The following is a 17,291-nucleotide window of genomic DNA, read 5'->3' on the forward strand; positions in this document are numbered from 1 at the left end:
AGTTAATTGTTTTTTATATTTGGCAATTACAAAAGATGGCTTCAATGCCCCCTATAATCAATATTTATTTTATATGCTCACTTGAAACTTACATTTTGATGGTCAACATCATTAGGTTATTATTGAATGTCTTAGAGGGAGAGAGAACATTATTTGTCTATGAAGAAAATGGTAATGAAACTTTCACTACCAATGGAAGTAGTCATTTGTATTAGTCTTAGTAAATTTATAAAGCCTCCTTTAACCACTTAAGTTCTATCCCCTTTTATAACACATGGAGGCCAATATGATACTCTACCTAATGCCACATAAGAATAGGTCATTCCTTCCTATGACTCTCTACCTAATCCAGCATAAGAATAAGAAAACCATTCCTAAATCTAATGATTACACTAATTGATCTTCCTTCCCTACTGCTTATATATATATATTTTTTTAAATTTACACCCTATAGTACTCGAATATATTTGATATATATCACATTCATTTTTTCTCTTAGCATCTGATTTTATATTGCGTTTTTAGGAGATGACTTCTGAACTCTCCTTATTTCCTTTTTGATATGTTGTACTTTTCATTCCCTTTGACCTCTTTTGGTCACCAATGGATATTAATATAGTTTCATTTCATTTGCATGTTCTAATTATATCTATTATAATATATAATTATACTTATATAGTAAATGATTTTAAAATTGAAGGTGGGGGGTTTTACTTATTTATTTTCGTGCATTGCATTCATTGATTCTAACAAGTTATGTTTGGTTGGTTTTCAAGAAAGTTCTTAAATGCAATTTCTATGAAGGTAAAATGATTATTTGACTTTTTTTAATTGGAATAATATTACAATCCTTTTTTTTATATTTTTTGCCTGAAAAATTATATGTCAAACACTGCCCTTGATTAGCCATGATCAAATATTACTTTTGGCCTTAGTTTAGTCAAAGAATGCTTTTTTTTTTCAAAATAGGCTTATGTATGTGGATTTTTTCCCATCCAAAAATAAGAATTATGTATCTTGCGAGCAATTTGTTTTGAAGAGTTATAAAACAATGTTATGTCACTTAGATATGATTTGTTAAGTTGTTTTTCTACTTTGAATGATATATATCTCTGTACCTATGATTTTAAAGTATATGTCATGTTGTATGAGGCTTTTATTTTATATTTTAACAAGTAGATGTGAATTCGTGAATATATATGTTAAAAAAATTGTATTTCTATTTTGAGGTACTTATATTTGTGTTTACAATATAATTTTATTTTAAGCAAATAACACACACACACATATATTTCATGATTTCTTGCAAATGATGTTTGGAAATAGAGGATTTTGTACTGGTTGTTCTTGTTTCTAGTAAGGAGAAGACAAAAAGTGTGTGGGATGATGAAGATGATAAAGATAAAGAAGTAAAAGAGCCTTGTGGGTATGAAGAGAAGCTTGCCCAAGTAGGATGTCTCATAGCTATCTTTCTGGCATTAATTTTACGTGCTGGTAAATGCTGGTAGATTAATATTGTCACTGTATTGTGAGATAAGTGGCTTTGACCCATAAACCTATTAAGTAGGTTACTTTTCGTCTTGAGAATTATTATGAATAAAATTAACTGCTAATATAATAGATATATCTCAAAGTTTGGGAAATTTTTTTAATGGGAATGACAAAAAATATATTTTCAAAAGAATTTGAGAGTGTTCCTGAAACTCATGAGCGAACCCACATCCATCCTAGGAAATCCTAATTTCTTCCTATGGAAATGGAGTTGTTGGATTCTCTTGAATTATTGAGGGGTGCTTAGCTGTATAATATTTTTTCCATCAATGGGTTCTAGAGAAGCCCCTATTACATTCTACAAACCACTATTGATAATTACAAAATGTATTCCAAAATAGGAGACTTGTTGAAGAACATTCTAGTCCAAACATTTTCATTGGTTCAAATTCCTATTGTTCTATTTCTGGAGCAATCTGATTGGTTGAAGTTTTTCCTGCTCATCTCTTCAACTATTTTCCTCTCAAAACCAATCAAAATTTAATCAAAATTAAAATTAAAATAAAAAATAGCAAAACTGGAAAATAAAATATGTCCAATTAAAACTCAACCAAATAAATAAATGAAAGGAAATATGAGATATCCATTGATCTCTATAAAGTTATAATTGGTCCAGGAGAACATAGTCGAATGGATCTATAATTAGTAGATGTTATGGGCAAATGAAAATGTAGAAAATTAAACTTAGAAAATTATTTTTGCTTAAAAAATAAGAGCTTGAACTTCAGATAAATTTTAGATGCATTAAATGACTGAATTTTGTCATCCAACCACTTCAAAAATATTCTCCATAACTTTATTTATATAAAGAGATGTCATCAGCCTCATTTTGCCTAGTAAAACTCAACTTATGAGCTTCCAAAGTTGAAGTGTCATGATTGAAAGAATTATGGTAAATTTGGTGCCTTGGCTAAAATGAGGAAAATTTAATTAAAATCTAATCCTAACTTTTTTTTTTTTTTCCAAAGAAAAAACGAACTTTTTTTATAAGAAGTAAAAAAAGTTACATGCAGATGAGTTAACATTCTGAACTGTCTGCCTAATAAAAGGCCAGCCTCCTCTAGAGAGGATCCTCAGCACACCTACCTCATGCTGCCCAGAAGTAAAAACACAAGCCCTCGGCCTAGACAGCCGAAACCAAAGGATGAAAACATAGTCCAGATGACCCAGATCCAGCTGGGCCTCCTTTCAAAAGGAAAACAACCCAGCTGATCCATACCTAAGTATCATAAACACAACAGCTCAACAAAAACGGAGCATCAATGTATCTGAAAGTAGTAAAATAAACAGGAGTTTTTTAGACTAGTGCTACTAGATTTCCATGAAAAAACAACAGAAAGAACTCTAGAGCAACTAGCAAAAAGAAAAGCTATGCATATGGAGGGAGATCCGACACACGGATCTGTTCCTGGATCTGCTCAGTTATTCTCCACGAGCCCAGATCTTGTTGTAGACCTGCCTTAGAAAGCCCATCTGCGACCTCATTGAATTCCCCGATTGATTGCAGTTTGTTTCGACATTCGGCTCCATGGTGGTGTCCTCCATCGGCTGATTGTTTGCAAGATCCATCGACTCTCCTTCCTCCTTGGAAAAAACTGCCTCTGTCTGATGAGAATGGTCCTCCCCGTGAGTCCCCGCGCGCACAGGCTCCTCTACCTGAGTCTCATCCTGCCCTATAGGCTCTTCCCAGCCCTCTGTCTCCTTTTGAAACCTCCTCCTTCGTCTTCCCAGCGGGCAATCACGCGCCAAATGACCATATTCGTGGCAACAGTGACAGCGAAACGGGAGATGTTCGTAATCAAGTTTCTGCTCAATTCTGTAATCCTTATAACGAAGAGGAATATATTTTGCTAGGCCCTCCTTTGGATTGAGTTTAACCAGAATCCGTGCCACCCTTTTCTCAAAGGTTTGTAGGTAGGATCTATCTGCATCCAGATAAGTCCCCAACACATTCCCAATCGACCTGAAGACCGAGTCCGCCCAGAGGTATGGGGGAAGATTTGGTATTCTTACCCAAACCGGAAATTCGTCCATCCTTTCTGTTTCAGCATCAAACAGAGGCGTCCATCTCTTGAAAAATACCGGCCTATTCCCATATGCCCAATTCTGACCTTCGACCCACTCCATAGCCTCCTTACAGTCGAATTTGACCATAAACCAACCCTTGACCAGCGCATTTGATTTGAAGGTGGCCGCCATCGAACCCGCCCACTGATTCTCCGCCCAACGCCTAAAGGCTACACCTGAAACAGGCTGACCTCTAATTCTGCCCACCAGCGTGACCCCATCCACATCTAAAACATCCTCAACCTGCATATCCATCCCCAGAACCACCTCTTCAAACTCACTTGTCTTTAAAGGTTTTGATTTCTTGCGTTTCCCCCCTAATCTTCTAACATCAGATGTCTCGAACTTGTCTCCAGGCTCCTGAGATTGTTCTTCATACCTCCTTCGGTCTCCATTATCCGCTCCTTCTGCATGCTCGATCCTATTACTTGTCTGGGTCTCGACAAGCCCTTCAATCGGACTGCCACTATTCCCTTCCCCGGCAAGAACATGAGGCAAACCGGGGCTTTCACCCAAAATATGCCTGACTTCTCTGGCCGCTTCCCCTACTTTCGGCCCCAAAAAACCCTGATCCAAATTTTTAGGGAACAGGTCCCTATTGACCGCACACTGCTGTGAACTCTTCCCAGTTTCGATTCCAGAGGATTTTATACCCCCAACAGGTCTCCAGACACCGACATTTTGAACCGAGTTTATAATATCTTCTAAACCCCCAGATGGGGAGAAAATTTTTGAAGGGGATGGTAACTTACCAGACTGCGGATGAGTGCCCCCGTCTTCCCATGATGGCTTCGTGTCAAAGGTGGAGCCTTTTACAGCTTCTTTCCCAGGAGTTCCCAACAACCCCGACAGGTCCCAACTTGCTTCCGACAGAACTTTGACATAACTTGTGGCTCTGGTTGTATCCCCCACGCCCGCAGCAACTCCTGACCCTTCTTTCTTCTTGCCAAACGACTCTCCCAGAGCCTGTGCAGCAAACTCCCTTCCCCAAACGGTTATCAGGTCTTCCGGAGAGGGTTCCAGCTCCAACGCTTCGCTCGAGTTTACCATTGTTTTGGTTTTGACCGGGAATATAGCCTTCCAACCACAGCCCGAGACAGTCGCTTGGTAAACCGCTTACAGCTTATGCTCTTAGGGTTGCAGCTGGCCAGAACAGTGAAAACTTCCACGAAAATTACTGAAAGGTTAAAAGTATTGAAACCGCTCCCGTGACCAGGTAAAGCAAAATCAACAAACCGCCGTTTGAAAAGGGGTTTTTCCTTCCTAGCTGTCGCCATCGGCTTCCCACCACGCTGAGTACTGTACTTTCGCCAGCGCTGCCTTCGCCGTACCTGCGTGTCGCCTGCGGAAGCCTGCTCTACCTAGGCCTAGGGCCTAGGGCTTCAGGAACGAAACCCTCCTCTGCCATCCTCTATCACCCAGGGTCTAATGACTTATGCCAAGGTGATGTTATCACTTCAAATCTCTCGATATTTTCGATATTTGTCTAATCTAATCCTAACTTAAATCACAATTATTTCTTAATTAAAACTGATTTAATTATAATTAAGAAATTAAAATTAAAATTATATTATATTGAAATTATAATTACAATTATAATTTATATATAATTTATTGTAATATTAATATAATATATATTCAAGTATGACATCCCATATAACAAAATTCGAGACCAAAACAATATGTGGATTCGAATTTATAAACAATTCGAAGTACAAGAGAAGAGCTTATGTTAAATGGAGGAGTTTGTGTTATTAAGGAGGCGAGAGACATCAGAGGTTGGAGGGATAAGGGATATCGAAGGTCCTAAAAAAAACTTCCGATATGTCAAAATTTGTCGGGGTTCCGATATGAGGTGGGGAGTGATGTATCATGAGGGAGGTAAGGCCCACATGGAGGTGGGTCTCTCCCTCCATAGAAAATACAAGCACTTGGTTTATATTTTAAAGTTCTTGTTCTCGGGGGATATTAAACTAATGAGGATGAGAAACCTTTGGTAAAAGCTAATAACCCGTCGTATAAATCAAATATGAGATATCAGGAGTATAGTGATATCACAAGCTTTAAAATCTACACCAAATGAAAAGGTGGATATCCAATATTCTAATATGAGAACATTTTGAAATATCAGAAAATTTTATATCGGGAAATTTTTATAAAGATACTTTAAATCTAGACTTTTTGTGAAGGAAGGGAGGAGGAAAGATGAAGTGTAGTCCACTTTGGTAATTAAAAATCCTACAAATTGAACTACAACCAGTTTGCAATTTTGATATTTTGAGTCTCTTAATTTATTATAAAATTAGAGATTGGAATAAATTATCGATATCCCGAAGGCACATTGTTTAATTATTCTACAATTCGGCTGGGTGATTTTGTAGGGGCATTAGTAAAAAATAGAGAAATTAGTGAAAATTGACTAGGAATTAATATTTACAATCAATTACTAATTTATTTACAAAAAATAAAATAATATATATTTTGTACATTTTTAAATCAGGGCAGTAAAAATGATCGAACTGCATATGAACATCATTTGCAAAGCATGTAACTAAATGAGATGAAACAAGTCCTGATGGAAAGCTAGTGAAAATCCAAACTCAATGAAACAATCAAAATATAAATCCAATGAAAATGAGAAAATGGTAAAATTGTAGGTCACTTAACGAGATGAAAATACTAAAAGGTGATTTAGCCAAAAATTGAGGGAAAGGGTCACCATTATTTGGAATAAATAAGTCAAAAAATAGGCACTATTGGGTATTCCCTAAAACATTGGCGACACACTGTGAAGAACCAATTATCCCTGGATAAAGATAATGGAATTCAATTTAACTAAAGGTTAAAAATAATTGGTTAAGGAGATCATAGTCGAATGAATCTATATTCAACAGAGGTTATGAGCAAATGAAAATGTAGAAAATTAATTTTGTCTAAAAATTTGTAGCTTGATCTTCTAATAAAATTTAGACACATCAAATGACCAAATCTAGTCATCCAGCCAATTCATAAATATTCTCCCTTTTTTTTCTATCCAACGAGCCATGATGGTCCTTATTAGTCGAAGTAAAAGTCAACTTATGAGCTTCCAAAGTTGCAATGTCAAGATTGTAAGAATTCTGGAAAATTTGTTGCCTCGGCTAGAATTAATAAATTGTATTTAAAATCTAATCCTAAATTAAATCACAATTATTTATTCATTAGTACTAATTTAATTATAATTATAAAATTAAATTAATTATTACAAATCAAATATATACATTTAAAATAAAATTTAATTAAAAATTAAAATGGATTAAAAATTAATTATAATTATAATAATAATATATTAAAATTATAATTAAATTGTATCTAAATTATATTTATAATTATAATTACTATATAATATATTATAATATTAATATAATGTATATTAAAGTTTCAAATCCCATATAACAAAATTCGAAATCAAAACAATATGGGGCTTTGGATTTATAAACAATTCGAAGTACAAGAGGAGAGCTTATGTTAAATGTAGGAGGCATGTCTTAATAGGGAGGTGGAAGTTCTTGAAGGTTGGAGGGATAAGGGATATCAAAGGTCTTAAAAAAAACTTCTGATATGTAAAAATGTGTCCGGATTCCAGTATCAGGTGGGGAGTGATGTATGATGAGGGAGGTGAGGCCCACATGAAGGTGGGTCTCTCCCTCCATAGGAACTACAACCACTTGGTTTATATTTCAAAGTTCTTGATCTCGGGAGATATTGAATTAATGAGTATGAGAAAAATTTGGTAAAAACTAATAACCCAGCATATAGTGATATCACAGGATTTGAAATGTGTACCAAATGAAAAAGTTGATATTCAGCATTCTGATATCGGAACATTTTAAAATATCAGAAAATTTTATTGGAGATACTTTATATCTGCACTTTTTGTGAAGGAAGGGAGGAGGTAAGGTGAGGTGTGGCCCACTTTGGTAATTAAAAATCCTACAAATTGAATGAAAACCACTTTATAGTGTTTATATTTCGGGGCTGGTAATTTCTTTTAAAATTAGAAATCTAGGAATAACTTACCGAGATCCTGAAAGTAGATTACTTAATTGTTTTACAATTTGGGTGGGCGATTTTGTAGGACCATTAGTAAAAAAATGGACAAATTAGAAAAAATTGAGTAGGAATTAATATTTATTATTGATTACTAATTTATTTACAAACAATATAATTTTTTTGCACATTTTTTAGGTGGGATGGTGAAAAGTATTGACCTTCGGATGAACAACATTTGCAAAGTGTGTAACAAAATGATAAGAAACAAGTACCAATGGAAACCTAGCAAAACGCTGAACCCGGTGAAGCAAGCAAACTATAAATCCAATGAAAATGAAAAAATAAAAAAATTGTATGACACTTAACCAAAAGAAAATATTAAAAGGTGATTTAGCAAAAAATATATAGAAATGGTCCCCATTATTTGAAATAAATAAGTCAAAAAACGGGAGCTGTTGGGTTTTCCCTACAACATTGGCGACACACTATGAGGAACATGTTATCTCTAGCTAAAGATAATGAAATTCAATTTACCTAAGGGTTAAAATAATTGGTCAATGAGCACATAGTCGAATGGATTCATATTCAGGATGGGTTATGAGACAATGAAAATGTAGAAAAATAAACTTAGAAAACTAATTTTGTTTAAAACATTAGAGCTTGATTTTCTCATAAATATTAGGCTCATTAAATGACTGAATCTATTCATTCAACTGCCTCATAAATATTCTCCATGATCTTATCTATCCAGCGAGCCAACATGGTCTCACTTGGCCAGGTAAAGCTCAACTTCTAAGCTTTCAAAGTTGAAGTGTCGAGATTGCCAAAGTTTTGAAAGATTTTCTGCCTGGGCTAAAATTAAGAAATTAATTAAAATATAATATGAAATTAAAACTTGAAAGCAAACAAGGATACTAAGCTCTAAATTTGATCTGGTAGAGGTGTGAAAATGGATAATGAAGAGCTGCAAAGTAGAATTTTATATCAGCAAAAAGTAAAGGACAAAACTAAAACCAAAAGTAAAGAAGTGAAAATGAATGAAACTCGAAATATGAGACTTACCATTGGAGAATTTCATTTAATCTTACATGGGAGATATCATCTTCTCCAATAAAAGATAACTCGTTCTGTTAATTAGAATTAAATGTATGAATAAGTTAAATTTTCTAAAATCTAATTGACCCAAAATCATCATTTATTTACTCTAAACTAAAGCAAGTAGTAATCTAGAAGAAAGAAATGTTTTGTGTTCAAGAAATTTTAATTAAACCAAATCCATTGGAAATGAGAATGAATATATGCTTATTTGTGAATTACAGTGATGATTGTTGTCTTCCTTTTTTTTATTCTAAATTTATATCAACCTCAAAATATTACAATCGATTCAAAATCCCAAATAATGTAGCAATTATGTATAGGAAGAAGACTTGAATATTTATATGATAATTATGGAGAAATATATCAAAAATTCACATAAACAATAATTCAAACATGAACTAACCATGCCCCATTACTTTTACCAGTTCCAAATTCTTTGTCAATTGCTGCATTTACCATAGTGGTTGCTTAAGGGTGCCTTGAAATGAAAATTAAGTTTCTCACTAAAAGATGATTCAGATAAAAAATATTCATCCAATAATTAGCCAAAGGAAAAAACAAAAATGAACCGCATGTGATGAAATTTCTCATTAGCGAAGCAGATTGCTGAGAAGAGTAGAAAGAGGCCCATGTGCACATAGTATGAAGAATGTATATCTTGATGAATGAATACCCAGTTTTCATGAAATTATGATTAAAATACATCTAATCTCTCGACCACCATGATAACATGAAAGTATCATATATATCCAAATATAATCAAACAAGACTTCATATGAGCATAGTGAAATATCATAATAAATTGATCGTAGATCTACGAATATACTTAACCCGATATTCGGAATTTACGTGTTTCCGAGAGAATCTATGTGAAAGGTAAGAGCTCAAGTTTTCCAAAATTACTAATGGGAAAAACTCCGATAAAAAAAATACTTGCTTCATAATTTTTCTGGTGACATTTATTTTCAGAAGTTTAATTAAATTTCACCTCTAATATAAGAAGTCTGGATATTTAAAATATTCAAGGGACAAAAACTTTAATAAATAAAACTTACAATATTGATCATGTCCGAGGAAATGATTTTGAGATCTAATAAATGTGAGAATAAATTGGGTGTAAAATATATTGAATATCTTAGTGAAGTTCAAATCAATATATAAGCCTTTGAGAGCCAAAGATTCGAGTGAATACAGGAAATAGAGGCAATTTCCTCTATATGTGCAGTGGACATGATGGTTTAGGAAACGTAAGTTTGGTTCTTGGAGAGGTAAATCTCAGGACTTGTTTTAAATGCTTATGATATAATACAAAGCCAAGAGTCCAATAAGCCATAAGCTAGAAATTCTGGGGAAAGATCTCGGAAAAATGAAAAGTAGAGGACCAGGATTCCAAACTTCACCAATTATAAGCTCTAAGTCCCTTCAGAAGAAAGTAATATCACAAAAGGGAAAAAAATATGAATGAATGTGATGCAATGTTTCATCTCAAATCGAAAATTTTAAGATTCATAAAAAATCATAGATAAAATCATGGATAAGATCATTAGCTGCAAGAATTTTTGTGTGAATTTTCCTCTCTTTGTAGAAAATCTGAGTAGTAAAGAGTGTAAGAATTTTATTTTAGTTGCATTGAGGAGAGGAAAAATATTATTATTGACACATATTGCTAAGTGGAAAGAACCTTTAATTCATGTGGGTCTACACACATGAGCTTATCAGAAGAAAATATCAGAGGAATCACTTCGCTATACATTATAAAATTACGATATGTCAAACATCTCATAAATGATATTTAAAGAAATAAGTGGAGGTGGGAAGTGTATCAGAACTTTTATATTGGTGATAGTATATCAAGGATTTAATGAGAAAGCATCCAATATGAAAGACCCGATATAGGTTGAGGATGGGAATATCGGATACGAAAGTAAGGGGCATTGGGAATATGGGGAGTGTATTGAATAGGTGCTTCTTATCAAAATTATTATATGATAAAGATGGATGTATTGGGGGGGGGGGACAATATGTCGAGATATCAAGTATTGCAATATCAAGAGACCAGGATATTGAGACATTGGGAGATCGGAGTATCATAATATCACATGATCGAGATATTGTGAGTTTTCAAGCATATCACACTTTATAGGTAATGATATTTGCGAAGGTCGATATGCCAAGTGGCATTATGGGGACAACAACTCTCAAAGTTTTTTTTAACTTAAAAGGAAGAGCCCAACTCAAATTTTACTTTTAACAAAATCCCCTTTAATATTATATTAACTATGAGAAATATTTGATCATACAATTATTTTATCATAACTTTCTTATGAGGAGAGTTACAAAATTATAATGATCCGATATGAAATCTTTTGATAATGCCTTAAAGGCCTATCGGGGTTTACTGAATAGAAGAAAAACAAAACAATACACAAATACTGATCAAATAACAAACAATTCCCTAGACATGTTGCAGACTAGAAAGGGTTGGATGCTTTATTATCTCAAGTCTCCAAAATCAAGTGAACAAAGACTTTCAAAAGAAACAAAACATAAATAAGAACTAAACTATGAAAAATAGAAAGCTAAAAACAGATGAAGATGAACCTATTCATGCATACGTGGAAGAATTTTTAACTATAAGTTTACCTCATGTGATCTGGAATTTATCCAGGACAAAGAGTTGAAGGTATTACAGACTCATGTCCATGGATGTGCCTATGTTACTTTATGCAACGGATCGATAAGAACGAGAAATACATAGACATTGAAGTAGTTAGAGAAAACACAATAGGAAAACATGTAAATACAACAAGTTTAATAAGGAGTTCACCCAATGCTCTTCGACTACATCTCCTGGTCCAGCCTTCAGTGGTGGCCTCTCTATTATGTTTTCAAAGCAGATTTTTTACAACAGTGAGCTCAATTTGAGTCTCAGTCAACATATATAAATCAGTAGGACTGGCCATGGATCCCCCAAGTATCTGGAGTACATAGACTCTCCTTACTGATACTCGACCTCTATTGGTCACAGTAGTGTGAGCCCAATCTAAGACTCATACATGACCGGCCTATGCTGAGGAGTTCGCTTGAACCTCTCAAGCCTTTTCTGGAGTACACAAACTCTCTAACTCTCTCTGGCTCTGTCTCGATGTTGCCTTTTCTCTACAGGTCAACTCAACTTACTTTCTCTGTTCTCTCCTCTTAGCTTTCGTACTCACCGTTAGCTCTGCTACAGTTTGCAGTATTTGACGGATGAACTCAGTACAAGAAATGTCGATATTGGCTGCAAAGGGTTTACAGCAGTGTGTTTTATCCCTCTCTTTCATGTTCATTATGCCCTTATAACCCCCATACCTTCATTTCACCCTTCCCCTTTTCATTTTTTCTGCTTAAGCCCTTTGTAACCCCGTGTACCCCTTTTTGAACCCTTATTCACATCTCCGGCCTCTTTTTATTTTTAAACCTATCTAAAACCCCATATTAATACATTTTCTGTAAACCCTGGCACTAAGGCCCTAACCTTTATTAACCGCACATATAATAAAAGTTATCATAACTCGGTGAGCCCACCCCTCATCTGTCAAATCAATTCAAAGCACACTTTTAAACTGTGACCGTCTGATTATCCTGCATTTCCTCTAATGGTTATCACAACCCTCGCTTTGCCAACCCGCTCACTTGATAGTCCCCGCGATAGTGGTTTTCCCCGCTGTTTTCCTAGCCACGTGTTTTGATTTCATTGCATTGCAGTGCCCTATATGATTACCGCCTGCAACCCGAAAGTAGTGCGGGGAAACTACCCGTCTGCTTTTCTGCCTCTCTCCTACCCGTTAACATGTGCGTTCCTCTACTGTGCGATAACCGTTGGATTTGCTATGGGTAGATCCAACAGCTGTCATCCCTCCCTGCTCCCGATAGCTTCTCCCGTGTGATCTTGGTTGTTTATTTCCCTAATCTAACGGCTCGTATTCAAATGGTGCCCACATGCCTTCCCATTGCCCTCTGTCAACATATCTTGATCATCCATGCAATCCATCTGACAGCTAATGTTCCTCACAGTCAAGGGAAAAAATAACACCCTCAAGCAGTTCAACTATGTAGCAGTTATGGAATTTTATTCAGTCAACATTCCACCTATTCGAGGAGTACATCAAAGTACCAAAGAATGTCAAATTTGTTAATTAAAATAGTCAGAATGTATCAGAGCTCACAACAGTTTGTAAATGTGGTTGGTGATCCATTAAGACACCTCCACGCATACCCTAGCCGTGATTTTTTGTAAACAAATTCTATATATACTCAGAAAAACGATGTAATCAGTTTGATGAGTGTGAGGTGAGTGTTATTGGGTTGTAAGCTTCAACTTCTGGAGACTGTAACTACTTTGAGACCTGCAACTTCTCGTCTTCATTTCCAACTAATACAAGCTTCTTTTGCTATCATTTGCTCACTGTTCACTTCTTCTATGTTCCAAGTTGTGCCTGTTTTGCTTTAATTCATGAGGTGTGAATGTTTAGCATCAAAGTGGCTGTCATCGCACCTTTGTGTTAGAATTTAGCTGTTCATTGAAATTTCTTGCAAGTTTCTATTGTTTCAATGCATAGAGAGTTGTCATCCTCTTTGTGTATTGGATAATAGTTTTACAGGCCTTTTAACTGGTTGCAGCTGGCCATCAAAGGGTGTTGTGTATCTTCTGGTGTAGTCAGTGTTCTCCATCATCATCACATTCTGTTTAAGCTGTGATTAATTGGTGGTTTAAAGCCTTGTAGTTTGGCGGTGTTCAATCATGTCTAGGGTCAGTCATAGTAGGAATGGTTATCTGTCTTGAATATACATAATTTCTTTCATTCATCCATCATTTTATCCAACATTTTGTTGAGTTTATAATGTTCCCGAGCATCACTGATATACAACCTAGGTGAGTTTCCTGGGTTGATAAGATTAATTGGCGCGACTGCCGGGGAGTGAAGAATCGAAGCCTAGCTTCCCTGGGAGAATGACACAGTTTCAAGCTCTGATGACAGACAAGGTTTGATCACAGTTTCTGGTTGTAATCATCTATCTGGTGACTCCTCTCATGGAATAAAAACGTTTGATTACTCCACATTAAAGTTCTGGCTCATTTTATGAGACACACTCGAAGAAATCCTCAGAAATATCCAGCTAAACCATTGCCTAAACCTGAGAAGATTGTTAAATCGAATAAATCTTCACAGAAAGGGGCATCAGGATCAGGTAAGCCTAAGAAATCTAATGCATCTCCGAATGATCAAGTTGTAGCTGAAGATTTACAGTTTGAAGATTTAGAAGTCAACACCATTAATAAAGAAAAACCTTCAGAGATTAGTTTAGCCCCTTCTCTAGTTAGTTCCCCTTTGAATCTCAGACCAAAGAAAGCTTCCCTTTCAATCCAAAACATCCCTTATTCATTGCCATCCATCACATTACTTCCTTCTCCTTCATCTGTTAGTATTCTTCCAAATACTCCAGTCATGGCAGAACAACAAGCACCTACAAAGATTGAGAGAATTGTAGCTACTAGATATGGACCATTGGTGTTGCCTGTGCCTTTAAATCCTATGCCCATGGGAGAATATCAAAAATATATGACTAAATTTACTAAAATAGAGGGAGTAACAACAGAATAACACCTTGAAGCTTTTTACAGTTATGGTGATAATCTAGATATAAGTGAAAATGATTTGTGGATGAGATTTTTTGTCCAGAGCCTTGATGGAGAGGCTAGGAAATGGTTTAGAGAATCGCCCCAGAGATCTATAACTAATATTGAAGCATTAGATGATGCATTTTTGAAGTAATGGGGAGATAAAAAGGACTTGTTGTGTTATCATACAGAGTTTGGTAATCTGAAGAGGGACAATGGGGAATAAATACACGATTTTAATAAAAGATTCAATCAAATGTATAGTAAGATTCTAGTTGAGGTAAAGCCTACTCCTACCTCTGCCAAACTAACTTATGCCAATGCTTTTGACTCAAATTTCTGCCTCTTATTGAGGGAAAGGAGATTTGCTATGCTGGTAGACATGCAGGATGTAGCCCTGGAAGTAAACTCCAATATTATGGCTACAGAAAAACTAAAGAGTCAAGCTGACAGAGGAAGACAGAGAAATCAGGCATCTACTTATTATGCATCATCTTCAGAGCCTAAATTAGATAAAATGAATAAGATGATAGAGTCATTAGCGGCCGGAATTTTTAAGCTAAAGGTTGAGCAAAACTCAGGGAAAATAAGGCAACAGAATACATTTCCTCTAAGAAACCCAAATCCGTTCAAAAGAGAAAATGAGCAGTTACAAATAATGCAGAGGGGTGAAGATTGAAAAGAAGATCAGAATGTTAAGGCTCCTTTTCAGAATGTAGTCATGGAGGAGGAACAATTTGAAAAGGATGAGGATGAAATTCACTGCATGGAAGATAAAGGTAGTGCTGCATTTTTTACATTGGCTGAATATGAAGAATCATTGCTGCAAGAACAAAATAGTCAAGAGTGGGACAGGGTTGATGTTCTGCAAACTGGTGGCCAGCAGAGATATAATTTGAGGTCTAATGCAAAGAATGTCAAAGAGAATCTTGTACAAAGAACTAATGTTCAAACAGAACCACATAATACCAGGCAAAGAAGACCAACAACTGATCCTGTCATCCTCAAAGCTCCACTTCAAGAGGTAAAAAGTTTTGATAAAACGCCTTCTTCTTTCAGCTTTGAGTCAGAAGTTCAGAAATTGAAAATATCATGCCTCTAGTTGAGTTGGTAAGGAGTGAAGTATTTAGGAAGCCTATTCTTGAAGCCCTTTAGCTGGAAACAAAACAAACCTCCACTGACTCTGTTAATTTGCAAGATGACAAGCCTGCCATTGTGTTCAGTCCCATGATTGAATCCGCTGATAATAATTCTCCATCTTTTTATGTCTCATTGACCATTCATGATAAAATCCTCCACAACTGCCTGCTAGACAGAGGCTAGCCACAATTTGATGCCTAAAGCTGTCGTGGAAGAGTTGGGCCTTGATATCACTAGACCCTATCATGATTTGTTTTCTTTTGATTCAAGGAAGGTGAAATGTCTTAAATTGATTAAAGATCTTTCCATTAACTTAACTAATCTATCTATGAAGACCATGATGATGGATATTGTGGTAGCAGATGTGCCTCCCAAGTTAGGCATGTTGTTGTCCAAAGGGTGGATCAAGAGACTAGGTGGGACACTCCAGAATGATCTATCTTATGCAACTCTCCCAGTTTTTGGAGGTGAAAGCAGGAGATTGTACAGAGAAGTACAACTGGCATACATCATCAGTGATGAGAGGAATCCTACAAATCATCCTATATATGTAGTGGACACTGACTTTGGAGCATGCATTCTCCAAATTGAAGAATCTCAGAAGGTCGTAATGTAGCTCAGGAAACTAATTGTTCAGGCCAAGAAACAACAAGAAGGTCAGGTTTGGGAGATGTTCTTTGATGGATCGTGTTCCAGGGAGACTGCAGGAGCAGGGGTGGTGCTAGTATCTTCACAAAAAGAAAGCATTCAACTGTCTTTTAAGCTGGTTTTTCAAGTGACCAATAATATAGCAGAGTATGAGGCTTTGCTATTGGGCCTTAATGCAGCAAAAGATAGAGGAATCAAGAGCAGAAAGGTGTTTGGAGATGTTGATTTCATAATTCATCAAGTTAATGAAACCTTTCAGGTGAAGCACCCAAGGCTGAAAGTGTACAGAGATGAGCTATGGAGAATCAGAGACTCTTTTGATTCTTTCTGTATTTCATATATTCCTAGAGCCCAAAATTAGCTTGCTAATTCCATAGTTGTGTCTGCTAGTCTATTTATTCCTCCTATGCCTCCCATACTAGTTTATGAATTCTAAATGAAGTACAGACCGTCCTTACCTGATAATATCCACCATTGGAAAGTTTTTAATGATGATGATGAGATTAATAGATTTCTTCAAGTCATTGATGAATTTTCAGAGATGCAAATTGACCAAGAGAATGATGCCTTGCTAGAAAACCCCAAGTCCTAGCTTAGAAATAAAATTGCTAAAAACAGCATTGTCCAGCTTCCTAGTAACCATATTCCTAAAGGACTAATTCCTCTTGAGACATTGTTTGACCGAAATGATGTGCCTTACAAAGCTGCCCAAAAAGAAGATCAATCAGCAGTCTGTAAGCATAATTTAGGAAGTCTAGGTTAGCCCAAATTTATAAATATTTCTACTCATTTGTCAGTTGATCAAAGTGTTGAATACTGCAACAGAGGCAATTTGCAGATGTGTTTTCCTGGGAATACGGTGACCTGAAAACGTATGATAAGAATATAATTTAGCACAAAATCCCTCTGGAGAGAGACATAGTTCCTTTCAAACAGAAGTTGAGACCAATCAATCCTATGCTTCTTCCACTGATTGAAAAAGAAATTAAAAAATTGTTGGCTGCAAAGATCATAGTGCCTCTGAGATATTCAAAATAAGTAGCCAATTTGGTGGTGGTGAGGAAGGAGAGCGGTGAAATCAGACTGTGTGTTG

The sequence above is a fragment of the Pinus tabuliformis genome, chromosome 8, assembly GCF_031772625.1.
Source record: "Pinus tabuliformis cultivar Carrire ecotype Pingquan chromosome 8, CPIR1, whole genome shotgun sequence".
Taxonomy (NCBI): domain Eukaryota; kingdom Viridiplantae; phylum Streptophyta; class Pinopsida; order Pinales; family Pinaceae; genus Pinus; species Pinus tabuliformis.